The 21,916-nt window shown below is 36.1% G+C and overlaps 1 protein-coding gene across 4 annotated transcripts in view; it reads right to left on the reverse strand.

Annotated features, from left to right (window-relative positions):
* TBC1D8B (TBC1 domain family member 8B) overlaps window positions 1-21,916 on the reverse strand; it is an 83,109-nt gene that overhangs the window by 35,382 nt on the left and 25,811 nt on the right. The window lies entirely within an intron of this gene.

Consider the following 21,916-nt stretch of genomic DNA (forward strand, 5'->3'; position numbering starts at 1 on the left):
ACCTTCACACAAAGATCCTCTTGGCAAAAGGTGGAGAACTTACTGGTTCAAGGCATTTAAGGAAATCTTCTGGCCCATCATCGACTGACCACTGATTTAGACTGACTCAGGGGGTGATCTGAGGAAGCCATGCTTAAAAATACAAACAAGAACTAAAAAAAAAAGGCAACCAACAAAAAAAAAAATGTCCCAGAAGGGGCTTACTTCTTAGATTTTTTTAAACTAGGAATGGAAAGCAGCTATTATATATATACATTCAAAGAACTAAAGGAAACTGTTTAAAAAAAAAAAGGACCAAGTTTAAAAGTGGGCAAAATACCAAAGCAGAGACCTCACCAAAGAAGATATAAAGACGACAATCATATGAAAAGATGCTCAACATCATATGTCATTAGGTAATTGCAAATTTAAACAATGAGATACCATTTCACATCTATTAAAATGGCTAAAATCCAGAACACTGATAACACCAAGTGCTACTGGGGATGTGGAACAAGAAGAACTCTTATTCATTGCTGGCGGGAATACAAAGCAATACAGTACTTTAAGAGATGGTATGACAGTTTCTTATAAAGCTAAACATAGTCTTACCGTATGATTCAGCAATTGTGTTCCTAGGTATGTACCATAATGAGTTGAAAACTTATGCCCACATAAAAACCTGCACACGAATGGTTATAGCAGCTTTATTCAAAACTACCAAAACTACCTCCTTCAGTAGGTGAATGGATAAACCCTGGTATATCCAGAGAATGGAATATTTTCCAACAATAAAAAGAAACTATCAACAAAACTAAGAGCTGTTTTTTTTAAAAAGATAAAATTGACAAACCTTTAGCTGGATTTACCATGAAAAAAAGAGAGAGGATTCAAACATAAAATTAGAAATGAAAGAGACTTTATGCCTGATGACACAGAAATTAAAAGGATCATAAGACATTACTTTGACCAATTATATGCCAACAAATGGGATGACACAGAAGAAACGGACAAATTCCTAGAGACATACAATTACCAAGACTTAATCATAAGAAATAGAAAATCTGAACATAACCAATAATATGTAAGGAAACTGAATCTAATACAAAACCTCTCAACAACAACAACAAAAAGCCCTGGACCAGATGGTGTCATGGGTAAAATCTACCAAACATGTAAAGAAGAATTAACGTTAATCCTCAAACTCTTGCAAAATATTAAATAGGAGGGAAGACACCCAAACTCATTTTACAAGGCCAGCAGTCTCCTGAAACCAAATCCAGATGGGAACACTACAAGAAAAGAAAACTAGAGGCCAAAATCCCTGATGCATACAGATGTAAAAATTCTCAACAAAATACTAGCAAACTGAATTCTACAGCACATTAAAAGGATCATACACCATGATCAACTGGGATTTATCCCTGGGAGGCAAGGATGGTTCAAAATACACAAATCAACAAAATAAGATACACCACATTAATAGAATGAAAGGTAAAAATCATATGATCATCTCAATAGATGCAGAAAAATTATTTGACAAATATTCAACATCCTTTCATAATAAAAACTATCAATAAAGTGGGTATAGAAGAAACATACCTCAATATAATAAAGGCCATATACGACAAGCCCAAAGCTAACATCATACTCCATGGTGAAAAGGTGAAAGCTTTTTCTCTAAGATCAGGAACAAGATAAGGGTGCCCACTCTCACCACTACTTTTCAACAAAGTACCATAAGTCCTGGCCAGAGAAATTAACAAGAAAAACAAATAAAAGGCATCTAAATCAGAAATAAAGTAAAACTGTTTGCTGATGACATGATCTTGTATAGAGAAAATCCTTAAGACTCCATCAAAAAACTGTTAGAACTAATCAACAAACTCAGTAAACTTTCAGGATACAAAATCAGTTGTGTTTCTATACACTAACAATGAACTATCTGAAAAAAAAATAAAGAAAACAATCTCATTTACATTAACATCAAAAACAATAAAATACCTAGAAATAAATTAACCAAGAAAGTGAAAATCTATACACCAAAACTGATAAAACACTGATAAAAGAAACTGATGAAGACACAAATAAATGGAAAGATAACTTGTGTTCATGGATCAAAAGAATTAATACTGTGGGACTTCCCTGGTGGTGCAGTGGTTAAGAGTATGCCTGCCAATGCAGGGGACACAAGTTCAAGCCCTGGTCCAGGAATATCCCACTGCCATGGAGCAACTAGACCCGTGTGCCACAACTACTGAGCCTGCAGTCTAGTGCCCGTGAGCCACAACTACTGAAGCCCGCCTGCCTAGGGCCTGTTCTCTGAAACAAGAGAGGCCACCACAATGAGAAGCCCACGCACCACAATGAAGAGTAGCCCCTGCAGCCTGCAACTAGAGAAAGCCCACGTGCAGCAATTAAGACCCAACACAGCCAAAAAATAGGAAAATAAATAAATTTATTTAAAAAAGGAATTAATATTGTTAAAATGTCCACGCTGAAGGGTAGAGTCAAGATGGCGTACTAGGAGTACACGGAATTTGCGGCTCCTCACAACTAGGGAACCTACCAGGCATTGGTGACGGACTATAGACACCTAAGGGAACAGGAGGAACCCCCAGCGAACAGGCTGTGGGACCTTGGGTCCCAGGCCAGAGGTTGGGGCCGAGTTCCTGTGGTGGGAGCTCTGAGTCCAAACCGCTGGACTAACAGAGAACCTCACACCCCAGGGAATATCAATCAGAGTGAGGCCTCCCAGAGGTCCTCATCTCAGCACCAAGACCCAGCTCTATCTAACTGCCTGCAAACTCCAGTGCTGGACATCTCAGGCCAAACAACCAGTAAGACAGGAATAGAGCATCACCCATTAAAAAAAAAAAAAAGAAATGACAAAAAAATTTGTTACAGATGAAAGAGCAAGGTAAAAACCTACAAGACCAAATAAATGAACATGAAATAGGCAACCTACCTGAAAAAGAATTCAGAGTAATGACAGTAAAGATGATCCAAAATCTCAGAAACAGAATGGAGAAAATACAAGAAACATTTAACAAGGATCTAGAAGAACTAAAGAGCAAACAAACAGTGATAAACAATACAATTACTGAAACTGAAAATACTCTACAAGGAACCAATAACAGAATAACGGAGGCAGAAGAACAGATAAGTGAGCTGGAAGATAAAATGGTGGAAATAACTGCCAGGGAGCAGAAAAAAGAAAAAAGAATGAAAAGAATTGAGGACAGTCTCAGAGACCTCTGGGACAACATTTAAGTCACCAACATTCGACTTATAGGGGTCGCAGAAGAAGAACAGAAGATCCCACATGCCACGGAGCAACCAGGCCCATGAGGCACAACTACTGAGCCTGCGCGTCTGGAGTTTGTGCTCCGCAACGAGAGGCCGTGACGGTGAATGGCCCACGCACCGCGATGAAGAGTGGCCCCTGCTCGCCGCAACTAGAGAAAGTCCACACACAGAAACGAAGACCCAACACAGCCAAAAATGAATAAATAAATAAAATTTTTAAAAAAACCTACACTAGAAGGAATCAATAGCAGAATAACTGAGGCAGAAAAACGGATAAGTGACCTGGAAGACAGAATGGTGGAATTCACTGCTGCAGAACAGAATAAAGAAAAAAGAATGAAAAGAAATGAAGACAGCCTAAGAGACCTCTGGGACAACATTAAACGCAACAACATTTGCATTATAGGGGTCGCAGAAGGAGAAGAGAGAGAGAAAGGACCAGAGAAAATATCTGAAGAGGTTATAGACAAAAACTTCCCTAACATGGGAAAGGAAATAGCCATCCAATTCCAGGAAGTGCAGAGAGTCCCAGGCAAGATAAACACAAGGAGAAACACACTGAGACACACAGTAATCGAATTGACAAAAATTAAACACAACGAAAAGTTACTGAAAGCAACAAGGGAAAAATGACAAATGACATACAGGAGAACTCCCATAAGGTTAACAGCTGATTTCTCAGCAGAAACTCTACAAGCCAGAAGGGGGTGGCATGATATACTTAAAGTGATGAAAGGGAAGAACCTACAACCAAGATTACTCTCCCCGGCAAGGATCTCATTCAGATTCGACGGAGAAATCCAAAGGTTTACAGACAAGCAAAAGCTAAGAGAATTCAGCACCACCAAGCCAGCTCTACAACAAATCCTAAAGGATCTTCTCTAAGTGGGAAACACAACAGAAGAAAAGAACCTACAAAAACAAACCCAAAACAATTAAGAAAATGGTCATAGGAACATACATATGGATAATTACCTTAAACGTGAATGGATTAAATGCTCCAACCAAAAGACACAGCCTTGCTGAATGGATACAAAAACAAGACCCATGTATATGCTGTCTACAAGAGACCCACTTCAGACCTAGGGACACATACAGGCTGAAAATGAGAGGATGCAAAAAGATATTCCACGCAAATAGAAATCAGAAGAAAGCTGGAGTAGCAATACTCATATCAGATAAAATAGACTTTAAAATAAAGAATGTTACAAGAGACAAGGAAGAACACTACATAATGATAAACGGATCTATCCAAGAAGAAGATATAACAATTGTAAATATATATGCACCCAACATAGGAGCACCTCAATACATAAGGCACCTGCTAACAGCTATAAAAAAGGAAATCGACAGTAACACAATAATAGTGGTGGACTTTAACACCTCACTTACACCAATGGACAGATCATCCAAAATGAAAATAAATAAGGAAACAGAAGCTTTAAATGACAAAATAGACCAGATAGATTTAACTGATGTTTATAGGACATTCCATCCAGAAACAGCAGATTACACTTTCTTCTCAAGTGCGCATGGAACGTTCTCCAGGACAGATCACATCTTGGGTCACACATCAAGCCACAGTAAATTTAAGAAAACTGAAATCATATCAAGCATCTTTTCTGACCATAACACTATGAGATTAGAAATGAATTACAGGGAAAAAAACGTAAAAAACACAAACACATGGAGGCTAAACAGTACGTAACTAAATAACCAAGAGATCATTGAAGAAATCAAAGAGGAAATCAAAAAACACCTAGAGGCAAATGAAAGAGAAAAAATGATGATCCAAAACCTATGGGATGCAGCAAAAGCAATTCTAAGAGGGAAGTATACAGCTATACAAGCCTACATCAATAAACAAGAAAAATCTCAAATAAACAATCTAACCTTACACCGAAAGGAACTAGAGAAAGAAGAACAAACAAAAACCAAAGTTAGCAAAAGGAAAGATATCATAAAGATCAGTGCAGAAATAAATGAAATAGAAACAAAGAACACTATAGCAAAGATTAATAATACTAAGAGCTGGTTCTTTGAGAAGATAAACAAAATTGATAAACCATTAGCCAGACTCATCAAGAAAAACAGAGAGAGGACTGAAATCAATAAAATTAGAAAAGAAAAAGGAGAAGTTACAATAGACACCGCAGAAATACAAAGCATCCTGAGAGACTACTACGAGCAACACTATGTCAATAAAATGGGCAACCTGGAAGAAATGGACAAATTCGTAGAAAGGTATAACCCTCTAAGACTGAATCAGGAAGAAATAGAAAACATGAATAGACCAATCACAAGTGATGAAATTGAAACTGTGATTAAAAATCTTCCAAAAACAAAAGTCCAGGACCAGGTGGCTTCACAGGTGAATTCTATCAAACATTTAGAGAAGAGCTAACACCCATCCTTCTCAAACTCTTCCAAAAAACTGCAGAGGAAGGAACACTCCCAAACTCATTCTATGAGGCCACCATCACTGCAACCAAAACCAGACAAAGATACTACAAAAACAGAAAATTACAGACCAATGTCACTGGTTAATATAGATGGAAAAATCCTCAACAAAATACTAGCAAACAGAATCCAACAACACACTGAAAGGGTCATACACCATGATCAAGTGGGATTTATCCCAGGGATGCAAGGATTCTTCAATATACGCAAGTCAATCAATGTGATACACCAATTAACAAATGGAAGAAGAAATACCATATGATCATCTAAATAGATGCATAAAAAGCTTTTGACAAAATTCAACACCCATTTATGATAAAACTCTCCAGAAAGTGGGCATAGAGGGAACCTCCCTCAACATAATAAAGGACATATAAGACAAATCCATAGCAAACATCATTCTCAAAGGTGAAAAACTGAAAGCATTTCCTCTAAGATCAGGAATAAGACAAGGATGTCCACTCTCACCACTATTAATTCAACATAGTTTTGGAAGTCCTAGCCACAGCAATCAGAGCAGAAAAAGAAAAGGAATACAAATAAGAAAACAAGAAGCAAAACTGTCACTGTTTGCAGATGACATGATACTATATACAGAGAATCCTAAATATGCCACCAGAAAACTACTAGAGCTAATCAATGAATTTGGTAAATTTGCAGGATACAAAGTTAATGCACAGAAATCTCTTGCATTCCTATACACTAATGATGAAAAATGTGAAAGAGTAATTAAGGAAACACTCCCATTTGCCACTGAAACAAAAAGAATAAAATACCTAGGAATAAAACTACCTAGGGAGACAAAAGACCTGTATGCAGAAAACTATAAGACACTGATGAAAGAAATTAAAGATGATATCAACAGATGGAGAGATATACCATGTTCTTGGATTGGAAGAATCAATATTATGAAAATGACTATACTACCCAAAGCAATCTACACATTCAATGCAATCCTTATCAAATTACCAATGGCATTTTTTATGGAACTAGAAAAAAATTCTTAAAATTTGTGTGGAGACACAAAAGACCCCGAATAGCCAAAGCAGTCTTGAGGGAAAAAAACGGAGCTGGAGGAATCAGACTCCCTGACTTCACACTAAACTACAAAGCAACAGTAATCAAGACAATATGGTACTGGCACAAAAACAGAAACATAGATCAATGGAACAAGATAGAAAGCCCAGAGACAAACGCATGCACCTATGGTCAACTAATCTATGACAAAGGAGGCAACGATATACAATGGAGAAAAGACAGTCTTTTCAATAAGTGGTACTGGGAAAACTGGACAGCTACATGTAAAAGAATGAAATTAGAACACTCCCTAACACCAAACACAAAAATAAACTCAAACTGGATTAGACACCTAAATGAAAGACCGGACACTATAAAACTCTTAGAGGAAAATATAGGAAGAACACTGTTTGACAAAAATCACAGCAAGATCTTTTGTGATCCACCTCCTAGAGTAATATAAATAAATGAAAAAATAAACAAATGGGACCTAATGAAACTTAAAAGCTTTTGCACAGCAAAGGAAACTATAAACAAGACGAAAAGACAACCCTCAGAATGGGAGAAAATATTTGCAAACGAATCAATGGACAAACGATTAATCTCCAAAATATATAAACAGCCCATGCAGCTCAATATTAAAAAAACAAACAACCCAATCCCAAAATGGGCAAAAGACCTAAATAAACATTTATCCAAAGAAGATATACAGACTGCCAACAAACACATGAAAGAATGCTCAACAGCATTAATCATTAGAGAAATGCAAATCAAAACTACAGTGAGATATCATCTCACATCATCTCACAACAGTCAGAATGGCCATCATCAAAAAATCTAGAAACAATAAATGCTGGAGAGGGTGTGGAGAAAAGGGAACACTCTTGCAGTGCTGGTGGGAATGTGAATTGGTACAGCCACTATGGAGAAGAGTATCGAGGTTCCTTAAAAAACTACAAATAGAACTACCATATGACCCAGCAATCCCACTACTGGGCATATACCCTGAGAAAACCATAATTCAAAAAGAGTCATATACCAAAATGTTCATTGCAGCTCTATTTACAATAGCCCGGAGATGGAAACAACCTAAGTGTCCATCATCGGATGAATGGATAAAGAAGATGTGGCACATATATACAATGGAATATTACTCAGCCATAAAAGGAAACGAAATTGAGCTAGCTGTAATGAGGTGGATAGACCTAGAGTCTGTCATACAGACTGAAGTAAGTCAGAAAGAGAAAGACAAATACCGTATGCTAACACATATATATGGAATTTAAGGAAAAAAATGTCATGAAGAACCTATGGGTAAGACAGGATTAAAGACACAGACCTACTAGAGAATGGACTTGAGGATATGGGGAGGGGGAAGGGTAAGCTGTGACAAAGCGAGAGGCATGGACATATATACACTATCAATCGTACGGTACATAGCTAGTGGGAAGCAGCCGCATAGCACAGGGAGATCAGCTCCGTGCTTTGTGACTGCCTGGAGGGCTGGGATAGGGAGGGTGGGAGGGAGGGAGACGCAAGAGGGAAGAGGTATGGGAACAAATGTATATGTATAACTGATTCACTTTGTTATAAAGCAGAAACTAACACACCATTCTAAAGCAATTATACTCTAATAAAGATGCAAAAAAAAAAGAACATACAGTGGAGAAAAGAAAACCTCTTCAATAAGTGGTGCTGGGAAAACTGGACAGGTACATGTAGAGGTATGAAATTAGAACACTCCCTAACACCATACACAAAAATAAACTCAGAATGGATTAAAAACCTAAATGTAAGGCCAGACACTATCAAACTCTTAGAAGAAAACATAGGCAGAACACTGTATGACATAAATCACAACAAGATCCTTTTTGACCCACCTCCTAGAGAAATGTAAATAAAAACAAAAATAAACAAATGGGACCTAATGAAACTTCAAAGCTTTGGAACAGCAAAGGAAACCATAAACAAGATGAAAAGACAACCCTCAGAATGGGAGAAAATATTTGCAAATGAAGCAACTGACAAAGGTTTAATCTCCAAAATTTACAAGCAGCTCATGCAGCTGAATATCAAAAAAACAAACAACCCAATCCAGAAATGGGCAGAAGATCTAAATAGACATTTCTCCAAAGATGATATACAGATTGGCAACAAACACATGAAAGAATGCTCAACGTCATAAATCATTAGAGAAATGCAAATCAAAACTACAATGAGATATCATCTCACATCGGTAAGAATGGCCATCATCAAAAAATCTAGAAACGATAAATGCTGGAGAGGGTGTGGAGAAAAGGGAACACTCTTGCACTGTTGGTAGGAATGTAAATTGATACAGTCACTATGGAAAACAGTATGGAGGTTCCTTAAAAAACTACAAATAGAACCACCATACGACCCAGCAATCCCACTACTGGGCATACATCCTGAGAAACCCATAATTGAAAAAGAGTCATGTACCAAAATGTTCATTGCAGCCCTATTTACAATAGCCAGGATATGGAAGCAACCTAAGTTTCCATCAACAGATGAATGGATAAAGAAGATGAGGCACATATATACAATGCAATATTACTCAGCCATAAAAAGAAACAAAATTGAATTATTTGTAGTGAGGTGGATGTACCTAGAGTCTGTCATACAGCATGAAGTAAGTCAGAAAGAGAAAAACAAATACTGTATGCTAAAACATATATATGGAATCTAAGAAAAAAAATTTAAAAAGGTCATGAAGAACCTAGGGGTAAGACGGGAATAAAGACACAGACCTACTAGAGCATGGACTTGAGGATATGGGGAGGGGGAAGGGTAAGCTGTGACAAAGTGAGAGAGTGGCATGGACATATATACACTACCAAATGTAAAATAGATAGCTACTGGGAAGCAGCTGCATAGCACACGGAGATCAGCTTGGTGCTCTGTGACCACCTAGACGGGTGGGATAGGGAGGGTGGGAGGGAGGGAGACGCAAGAGGGAAGAGATATGGGAACATATGTATATGTATAACTGATTCACTTTGTTATAAAGCAGAAACTAACACACCATTGTAAAGCAATTATACTCCAATAAAGATGTAAAAAAAAAAGAAAAAAGAAAATGCGGGAGAGGGTATGGAGAAATGGGAACATTCTTGCACTGTTGGTGGGAATGTAAATTGATACAGCCACTATGGAGAACAGTATGGAGTTTCCTTAAAAAACTAAAAATAGAATTACCATATGATCCAGCAATCCCACTACTGGGCATATACCCAGAGAAAACCATAATTTAGAAAGACACATGGAACCCAATATTCATTGCAGCACTATTTACAATAGCCAGGTCATGAAAGCAACCTAAATGCCCATTGACAGACGAATTGATAAAGAAGATGTAGTACATATATACAATGGAATATAACTCAGCAATAAAAAGGAACAAAATTGGGTCATTCGTAGAGACGTGGATGGATCTAGAGACTGTCATACAGAGTGAAGTAAGTCAGAAAGAGAAAAACAAATATCGTACATTAACATATATATGTGGAACCTAGAAAAACGGTACAGATGAACTGGTTTGCAGGGCAGAAATTGAGACACAGATGTAGAGAAGTAACATATGGACACCAAGGGGGTAAAGTGACAGGGTGGTGGTGGTGGTGGTGGTGGTGTGATGAATTGTGAGATTGGGATTGACATGTATACACTGATGTGTACAAAATTGATGACTAATAAGGACCTGCTGTATGAAAAAATAAATAAAATAAAATTCAAAAATTAAAAAAAAGAGTAAGAAATGACAAAAATCTGGAATGCGATAAAATAAGAAATGTTTGGAAAGGTCATGGATTCAGTTTAATAAATTATGGTGTATAGAGCAAGGGAGATAAAATAAATAAATAAATAAATAAAGTGATGTAAGGGAAAAACCTACAACCAAGATTACTCTCATTCAGATTTGATGGAGAAATTAAAACCTTTACGGATAAGCAAAAGCTAAGAGAATTCAGCACCACCAAAGCAGCTTTACAACAAATGCTAAAGGAACTTCTCTAGGCAAGAAACACAAGAGAAAGAAAAGATCTACAATAACAAACCCAAAACAATTAAGAAAATGGAAACAGGAACAAACATATCGATAATTACCTTAAATGTAAATGGATTAAATCCTCCAACCAAAAGACATAGACTGCTTGAATGGATACAAAACCAAGACCTGTATATATGCTGTCTACAAGAGACCCACTTCAGACCTAGGGACACATACAGACTGAAAGTGAGGGGATGGAAAAAGATATTCCATGCAAATGGAAATCAAAAGAAAGCTGGAGTAGCAATTTTCTTATCAGACAAAATAGACTTTAAAATAAAGACTATTACAAGAGACAAGGACACCACATAATGAGCAAGGGATCAAGCCAAGAAGAAGACAGAACAATTGTAAATATTTACGCACCCAACGTAGGAGCACCTCAATACATAAGGCAAATGCTAACAGCCATAAAAGGGGAAATTGACAGTAACACAGTAACAGTAGGGGACTTCAACACCCCACTTTCACCAATGGACAGAGCATCCAAAATGAAAATAAATAAGGAAACACCAGCTTTAAATGATACATTAAACAAGATGGACTTAATTGGTATTTATACGACATTCTATCCAAAAACAACAGAATACACTTTCTTCTCAAGTGTCCATGGAACATTCTCCAGGATAGATCGTATCTTGGGTCACAAATCAAGCCTTGGTAAACTTAAGAAAGTTGAAATCAGATCAAGTATATTTTCTGACCACAATGCTATGAGACTAGGTATCAATTACAGGAAAAAAACTGTAAAAAATACAAACGCATGGAGGCTAAACAAAATGCTAGTAAATAACCAAGAGATAACTGAAGAAATCAAAGAGGAAATAAAAAAATACCTAGAAACAAATGACAATGAAAACAGCACGACCCAAAACCTATGGGATGCAGCAAAAGCAGTTCTAAGACGGAAGTTTATAGCAATACAATCCTACCTCAAGAAAGAAGAAACATCTCAAATAAACAACCTAACTATACACCTAAAGCAATTAGAGAAAGAAGAATAAAAGAACCCCAAAGTTAGCAGAAGGTAAGAAATCATAAAGAGCAGATCAGAAAGAAATGAAAAAGAAATGAAAGAAACAATAGCAAACATCAATAAAACTAAAAGCTGGTTCTTTGAGAAGATAAACAAATTTGATAAACCATTAGCCAGACTCCTCAAGAAAAAAAGGGAGAAGACTCAAATCAACAGAATTAGAAATGAAAAAGGAGAAGTAACAATTGACACTGCAGATATACAAAGAATCATGAGAGATTACAACAAGCAACTCTATGCCAATAAAATGGACAACCTGGAAGAAATGGATAGATTCTTAGAAAAGCACAACCTTCCAAGACTGAACCAGGAAGAAATAGAAAATATGAACAGACCAATCACAAGCACTGAAATTGAAACTGTGATTAAAATCTTCCAACAATCAAAATCCCAGGACCAGATGGATTCACAGACGAATTCTATCAAACATTTGCAGAAGAGCTAACACCTATCCTTCTCCAACTCTTCCAAAATACAGCAGAGGGAGGAACACTCCCAAATTCATTCTATGAGGCCACCATCACCCTGATACCAAAACCAGACAAAGATGTCACAAAAAAGGAAAACTACAGGCCAATATTTCTGATGAACATAGATGCAAAAATGCTCAACAAAATACTAGCAAACAGAATCCAACAGCACATTAAAAGGATCATACATCATGATCAAGTGGGGTTTATCCCAGGAATGCAAGGATTCTTCAGTATATGCAAATCAATCAATGTGACAGATCATATTAACAAACTGAAGTATAAAAACCATATGACAGGGCTTCCCTGGTGGCGCAGCGGTTGAGAGTCCGCCTGCCGATGCAGGGGACAGGGTTCGTGCCCCAGTCCGGGAGGATCCCACATGCCGCGGAGTGGCTGAGCCCGTGAACCATGGCCGCTGAGCCTGCGCGTTGGGAGCCTGTGCTCCGCAACGGGAGAGGCCACAACAGTGAGAGGCCCGTGTACCGCAAAAAAAAAAAAAAAAAAAAAAACAAAAACATGTGACAATCTCAATAGGTGCAGAAAAAGTGCTTTTGACAAAATTCAACACCCATTTATGATTAAAAAAACACTCGAAAGAGTAGGCATTGAGGGAACCTACCTCAACCTAATAAAGGACATATATGACAAACCCACAGCCAACACCGTTCTCAATGGTGAAAAACTGAAACCATTTCCTCTAAGATCAGGAACAAGATAAGCGTGCCCACTCTCACCACTATTATTCAACATAGTTTTGGAAGTTTTAGCCACAGCAATCAGAGGAGAAAAAGAAATAAAAGGAATACAAATTGGAAAAGAAGAAGTAAAACTGTCACTGTTTGCAGATGACATGATACTATACATAGAGAATCCTAAAGATGCTACCAGGAAACTACTAGAGCTAATCAATGAATTTGGTAGAGTAGCATGATATAAAATTAATGCACAGAAATCTCTTGCATTCCTATACACTAATGATGAAAAATCTGAAAGAGAAATGAAGGAAACACTCCCATTTACCACTGCAACAAAATGAATAAAATACCTAGGAATTAACCTACCTATGGAAACAAAAGACCTGTATGCAGAAAACTATAAGACACTGATGAAAGAAATTAAAGATGATACAAACAGATGGAGAGATATACTATGTTCTTGGACTGGAAGAATCAAGATTGTGAAAATGACTATACTACCCAAAGCAATCTACAGATTCAATGCAATCCCTATCAAACTACCAATGGCATCTTTCACAGAACTAGACCAAAAAATTGCACAATTTGTATGGAAACACAAAAGACTCCGAATAGCCAAAAAAATCTTGAGATAGAAAAACGGAGCTGGAGGAATCAGGCTCCCAGACTGCAGATACTACAAAACTACAGTAATCAAGACAGTATGGTACTGGCACAAAAACAGAAATATAGATCAATGGAACAGGACAGAAAGCCCAGAGATAAACCCACACACATAAGGTCACCTTATCTTTGATAAAGGAGGCTAGAGTATACAATGGAGAAAAGACAGCCTCTTCAGTAAGTGGTGCTGGGAAAACCAGACAGCTAAATGTAAAAGAATGAAAGTAGAACACTTCCTAACACCATACACAAACATAAACTCAAAATGGATTAAAGACCTAAAAGGCCAAACACTATCAAACTCTTAGAGGAAAACATAGGCAGAACACTCTATGACATAAATCACAGCAAGATCCTTTTTGACCCACCTCCTAGAAAAATGTAAATAAAAACAAAAATAAACAAATGGGACCTAATGAAACTTAAAAGCTTTGGAACAGCAAAGGAAACCATAAACAAGATGAAAAGACAACCCTCAGAATGAGAGAAACTGTTTGCAAGCAAAACAACTGACAAAGGATTAATCTCCAAAATATACAAGCAGCTCATGTAGGTCAATATCAAAACAACAAACAACCCAATCCAAAAATGGGCAGAAGACCTAAATAGACATTTCTCCGAAGAAGATATACAGATTGCCAACAAACACATGAAAAGATGCTCAACATCACTAATCCTAAGAGAAATGCAAATCAAAACTACAATGAGGTATCACCTCACACCAGTCAGAGTGGCCATCATCAAAAAAAAATCTACAAATAATAAATGCTGGAGAGGGTGTGGAGAAAAGGGAACCCTCTTACACTGTTGGTGGGAATGTAAATTGGTACAGCCACTATAGAGAACAGTATGGAGGTTCCTTAAAACACTAAAATAGAACTACCATATGACCCAGCAATCCCACTACTGGGCATATACCCTGAGAAAACCATCATTCAAAAAGTCATGTGCCACAATGTTCACTGCAGCACTATTTACAATAGCCAGGACATGGAAGCAACCTAAGTGTCCATCGACAGATGAATGGATAAAGAAGATGTGGCACATATATACAAGGGACTATTACTCAGCCATAAACAGAAACGAAATTGAGTTATTTGTAGTGAGGTGGATAGACCTAGAGTCTGTCATACAGAGTCAAGTAAATCAGAAAGAGAAAAACAAATACTGTATGTTATCACATATATATGGGATCTAAAAAAACCAAAAAATGTTCTCATGAACTAGGGGCAGGATAGCAATAAAGACACAGACGTAGAGAATGGACTTGAGGACATGGTAGGAGGAAGGGTAAGCTGGGACAAAGTAAGAGAGTAGCATTGACATATATACACTACCAAATTTAAAACAGCTAGTGGGAAGCAGCTGCATGGCACAGCTGCATGGCACAGATCAGCTTGGTGCTTTGCAACCACCTAGAGGGGTGGGACAAGGTAGGTGGGAGGGAGACGCAAGAGGGAGGGGATATGGGGATATACGTATGCGTATAGCTGATTCACTTTGTTATACAGCAGAAACTAACCCAACACTGTAAAGCAATTATACTCCAATAAAGATGTTAAAAAAGAAAGTCCATGCTACCCAAAGCCATCCACAGACTCAAGGCAATCTCTATCAAAATTCAAATGGCACTTTTCATTGAAATGGAAAGAAATCCTAAACTTCACATGTAACCACAAGAGACCCTGAATAGACAATGAAATCCTGAAAAAGAACAAAGTTGAAGGCATCACATTTCCTGATTTCCACCTATATTACAAAGTTACAGTAATCAAAACAGCATGGTACTGGCATAAAAATAGACACACAGGTTAACAGAACAGAGGTGAGAGCCCGAAATAAATCCACATATATATAGTCAACTAATATCTGAAAAGGGAACCAAGACTACTCAATGTGGAAAGAACAGTCTCTTCAATAAATGGTGTTGGGAAAACTGATTATCCACATGCAAAAGAATGAAATTGGACTGCTATTTTACACCATGCACAAAAATTAACTCAAAATGAATTAAGGACTTAATCATAAAACTCCAAACTATAAAATTCCTAGAAGAAAATATAGGGGAAAAAGTTCCTTCATATTGGTCTTAGCAACAATTTTTAAGATAGGACACCAAAAGCATAAGCAAATATCAATAAGTAGGACTACATAAGGTTAAAAAGCTTCTGAAAAGAGAAAGAAATAATGAACAAAATGAAAAGGCAACATATAAAACAGAAGAAAGTATTTGCAAACCATAAATCAGATAAGGGATTAACATCTACAACATATAAGGGACTTTACACAACTCAACAGCAAAAAACAAAACAGAACAAAAAAACCTGATTAAGAAATGGACAAGGGACCTAAATAGATATTTTTTACAAAGATATACAAATGGCCAACAAATACATGAAAAGGTGCTGAACATCACTAATCATCAGGAAATGCAAATCAAAACCACAATGAGGTATAATTACACACCTGTTAGAATGGTTATTATCAAAAGACAAGAGTTAAGTGTTGGCAAGAATGTGGAAAATAGGGAGCCAAAGCGCACTGTTGTTGATGATGTAAATTGGTACAGCGCTATGGAAAACATGTATGGAGGTCCTCAAAAGATTAAAATTAGAACTACCACATGATTTGGTAATCCCACTTCTGGGTATATATTCAAAGGAAATGAAGTCACTATCTTGAAGAGATATCTGCACCCCTATGTTCATTGCAGCATTGTTCACAAAATCTAAGACAAATCTAACTGTTGACAGATGAATGGATAAAGAAAATGTGGTGTGTGTATATATGTGTGTATGTGTGTATGTATATGTATGTATATATATATATATATATATATATACACACACACACACACACACACAAAGGATTATTATTTAGCCATAAAAAGGAAGTTCTGCAAGGTGCAACAACATGGATGGACATTGAGGGCACTACACTAAGTGAAATAAGTCAGACAGAGAAAGACAAATACTGTATGATCTCACTTATATGTGGAATATAAAATAGCCAGCTTTATAGAAGCAGAGTAGAACGGTGGTTTCCAGGGGCTAGGAGTAGGGGAAATGAGATGTTCGTCGATGTGTACAAACTTCCAGTTTATATGAAAAATAAATTCTAGGAATCTAATGTACAGCATGGTGACTACAGTTAACAATATTGTATATTTGAAAGTTGCTATGAGAGTAGAATTTAAATGTTTTCACTACAACAACAACAAAATTGTAATTACATGAGGTGGGGGATATGTTAACTAACCTTACTGTGGTAATCATTTTAATATATGTGTATCAAATCATCACATCGTACATCTTAAACTTACACAATGTTATATGTCAATTATCTCAATAAATCTGGGGGAAAGAAAAGAACCCAGCAGTTCCTTACACACATAGTTGAAGTTTAACAAATATTTGTTGAATTTTTAAAAATTCAAAAAAAAAATAAATGAGGTATCAAACCACAAAAAGATATGGAGGAACCTTAAATGCATATTGCTAAGGAGTCAGTCTGAAAAGGATACATATGGTATGATTCCAACTATATAACATTTTGGGAAAGGCAAGAGTATAGAAACAGTAAAATGATCAGTGGTTACCAAGCGCTGGGGAGAGGGATAAACAGGTAGAGCACAAGGGATATTTAGGGCTGGGAAATTATTTTGTATGATACTATAATGGTACATATATTATGTATTTGGCAAAAGCCATAGAATTGTACACCACTAAGAGTGGATCCTAATGTAAACTATGCACTTAGTTAATAATGTATCAATACTGGTTCATCAGTTATAACAAATGTACCATACCAATGCAAGATGTTAATAATAGGGAAAACTGGGCATAGTAGAGGGTGGGCGGGTGTATATAGGAACTCTGTACTTTCTGTTCAATTTTTCTGTAAACCTAAAACTGCTCTAAGAAATAAAGTCTATTAATTAAAACGATTTAAAACAGGAAAGTATGACAACTATGTCCCATCAAATAGAGAATATCAACAAAGAGAAATTATTAAAACAAAGAATCAATCAACAATGTATGAAGGATTTCAATTTCTTTACATCCTCCTCAACATTTGTTATTGTCTGTCTTTATTATTGGAGCCACCCTAGTGGGTGTGAAAGGGTCTCTAATTGTGGCTTTGATTTGCAGTTCCCTAATGACTATTTACGTTGAAGATCTTTATGTGCTTACTGGCCATTTCTTTATCTTCTTTAGAGAACTGTATATTCAAATCCTTTGACCGTTAAAAAAAATTAGATAACTTTGCCTTTTATTTTTGAGTTGTAAGAGTTTTTTATATATTCTGGATAGATGTCCCTTATCAGATATATAATTTGCAAATATTTTCTCTCATTCTGTGTATTGTCTCTTCACTTTCTTAATGGTATCATTTGTACAACAAACATTTTTAATTTTGATGCAGCCAATTTGCATATTTTTTCTTTTGTCGTGTTTTTATGTCACAGCTAAGAAAAAAATTGCCTAATTCAAAGTCATGAAGATTTACTCTTATGTTTTCTCTAAGAGTTTTATAGTTTTAGCTCTTACATTTAGGTCTTTGATCCATTTAGAGTTAATTTTTGTGTATGGTGTAAAAAAAGGTTCAACTTTATGTTTTTTTGTATATGTATGTGGATATCCATTGTGCCCACACCATTTGTTGAAAAGACTGTATTTCCCTCTTTGCATTTATTTGGCACTTTGTTGAAAAATCAATTGACCAGGGACTTCCCCGGTAGTGCAGTGGTTAAGAATCTGCCTGCCAATGCAGGGGACACAGGTTCAATCCCTAGTATTGGAAGATCCCACATGCCGCAGAGCAACTAAGCCTGTGCGCCACAACTACTGAGCCTGCGCTCTGGAGCCTGCGAGCCACAACTACTGAGCCCATGTGCCACAACTACTGAAGCCCACGCACCTAGAGTCCGTGCTCTGCAACAAGAGAAGCCACTGCAATGAGAAGCCCACACACCACAACAAAGAGTAGCCCCCACTCGCCACAACTAGAGAAAGCCCACACGCAGCAATGAAAACCCAACACAGCCAAAAATAAAATTAATTAATTTTAAAAAATCAACTGACCATAAATGTAAGACTTTATTTCAAGACTCTCAATTCTATTACACTGATCTATATGTCTAACCTTACACCAGGATAATGCTGTCTTGTTTACTACAGCTGTGTAGTAAGTTTTGAAATTGAGAATTGTGAGTCCTCCAACTTTGTTCTTCCTCTTGAATACTGTGTTAGCTATTCTGGGTCCCTTGCATTTCCACATTAATTTTATGATCTCCAAAGCTTTACTCTGAATACATATCAGTTACCCAGCTTCTGTGGATTGTAACTATACCAGAAGTCTGAAGTTACCACTAGAGTACTAAAAAAAGGCTCACTTAACATCATCCCTTTCAGTTTAGTAGCTTAAGAAAGATGAAAAGAATGTCCATGACTAAGGTGGAGGAAAAGTAGAAGTTTAGGGTAAAGCAGTCCAGTAGTATTTCACCTTGAAACCCAAGAAGCCAACAAGACGTAGAAGGGTTGGAAGTTAAGAGGATTCAGGGAAAGTTTAAAAGGAGTATTCAAATCAATGTCTGAATATAAGGGTAGGACAGAAGAATCTTACAAAGGAAAAAACTATTAGTGAGTATACGTCCTATATTACAACACTTTTCTTTTTTAAAAAGTTTGTTTTGACAAGTCTACTTTACTATTAATGTTACATTTTGCTGTTCTAATGAGGGATTATGTTTTTGCAAAACCGATTTAAAAATTCATGGCTGGAGTCTGGGTCTCAAGCAAAGTACATTCCCTTAAGTTAGGCCATATGACTGAGGAACCAGTTTATCTATTAGTAGTATATCTAAAGTACAGGAAAAGTAGCCAAGAAGGAAAAGAAAAATTAACCCTTAAGTTATGAAACCCCAAACATCAATATATAAAAGGGATGACAAGTGTGCTGCTTCTATCCATGATTACCTTTTAAGTATTCACAAAAATCACATCAACATATTCGCCTTCAAAGATGCTGGTTTAAATCAATTTAATATTTGAATTGTTTGAAGAGCATAATAAAGTATTCAGGAAACTAAGCTTAAATTACTTAACTTTTTTTTTTGGCTCTGGCTCTTTTGAATGGGAGGATTTTACCCCATGGCCATACCAATTTTATATATCCATTTATTCGGGTGCTCACACTTGTGACAGTTATAAATTTGGCACTCATCAGACATTTGGTGCCTGAGCAAAATCCAATCACATGAGGAAGCAACACAGGTTGCTGACTTTATAACAGGTATTCTTAGACTTGGTTTGGTTTTTGGTATCTGCTATTGACTTTAGAAATAGCATATGGCTTCTAAAGGTGAAGAAAAGGCAGGGTAAAGATTAATATTTCTTTATGTGTAACTTTTCTACAAACTATTAGATTTAAATTAGAATATCTCACGAACTCAGCATAATAATGATGGTTGGGGGCCAGAGTTGACCTGTAAAATAAAAAATTACAGCAAAAATACAAGGAAATACTTCTCTTAGATATCAGAAGCTTATCTTAAAATAGGCTCCTGTTCATAGCACGTAATTTTAAATTAGCGCTAATTTTATTTTTAATAAAATTTCTGATTTCCTAACATTGAAATAAATCTACTCCACACAGCCTAATTTATATTATAGTTACAGAAAACATATTACTTTATTCTTATTAAGGCAAACAAACACCAGTTGTGTGGGTTAAACTATTATTCTTATCTGCATTATTGTGTAGGATAAGGAAGCCATTACTTCTAATTTTAAAAACTTAGAAAGATAGGGCTGGTTATGAGAACTAATGAAACAAGTATGTTTATATATGCTTTGATAATCTGTAGAAGATATTTGCCCTTCTAAACACTTCAATGCATACATAGCTCAACTTCTACGTCTTCTTGACATTCTATAGTTCCTATGAGCCACTTATAATGTAGTCTCAAAGCATCAAGTAAAGGATCTTTAGCAGTATTTTCCCTCTTAGGCCACTTTGCTTAAAATTAAGCTAAAAGGGCCCACTTTTCTTTCATTCTGTATAGTTTTGAAAAATTACCATATCTGGTAATATTTCTTGAGTATATGTGTTAATAAAAAAATAAAAAATTAATGTGTTTTCTAAGCATTTGATTAGAATTTTTCAAAACCCATGTATGCACCCAGATTTTAACATAACTTAACAAAATGTGGAGAATTTTAATTGACATATTTAAAAATTTAGACAGAACTGGTACGTACATACAATCCCAATTGTTTCTGGGAGCATTTGTTCTTTGTATCACATTTTGATGTACTCACAGGAAAAATTTCCTAGTCCTTCCTGTATTCATATTTAGATTCATTGATTTAAATTTCTTTGAGATTTAGAATAAAAAGTCTTGTTGTTTGTGTAAATTTTACCAGATTTGGTAAAATTACAGAATATAATTTTTTTGTTTTAGTATGCTAGGTATAGCTATAAAATAATGTAACTACAATTTCTGTCATTTAGAAATCAAATGGAACCAGCTCCTGTTTAACAAGCTCTCTCTTTACTATTTTAAAAAATGTACTATAAATAAAGCTAGACATATACAGATAATGCTAAAACAAGTTAATATTCTTCCTCATTGCTAAGATAAAAATCTTCAGGGAAAATAGAATGTTATGACAATTTTTAAAAAATACATTTCCAAGGACCCAGTATACCAACTGGTATTTTGTACATATCTTTATTAAAACCTTTAAAAATGGTTAAGAGAAACTAGAAAGCTTAGAACTTTTACATACATCTGAAAAGATGGTAAACATTTTGAAACAAAATCCTTTCTTAACTGCTGAGCATATCCAACTATTAGAGGGGCCTGAGAGTTTTCAGGGGAAAAAATTCCAGTTATTCAGGTTTAAGAGACACAGATAAATTACAGAAGGAAATATAAGCAGAGCATTACATCCAACATACAGACTGAATCTGAAATGGACTAGGACAGAAAAACAAAAGTGAGATAAGCAAGAATATGGGAACAAGACTGATCAGATTTTACTTATGTCCTCACATCAAACTATGGTATATCCTGGGTATATATTTGAAGAGAGTGAAAGATTAGTAAATTGGGGCAAGAAAACTCTTAATGGCCAACATGAAAGTTCTGTGTCTGGAACTGAGATACACATATTTTTTAAAATTATGTTTTCATTGTGCTTTTCTA

The sequence above is a fragment of the Tursiops truncatus genome, chromosome X, assembly GCF_011762595.2.
Source record: "Tursiops truncatus isolate mTurTru1 chromosome X, mTurTru1.mat.Y, whole genome shotgun sequence".
In the NCBI taxonomy this organism is placed as follows: Eukaryota; Metazoa; Chordata; class Mammalia; order Artiodactyla; family Delphinidae; genus Tursiops; species Tursiops truncatus.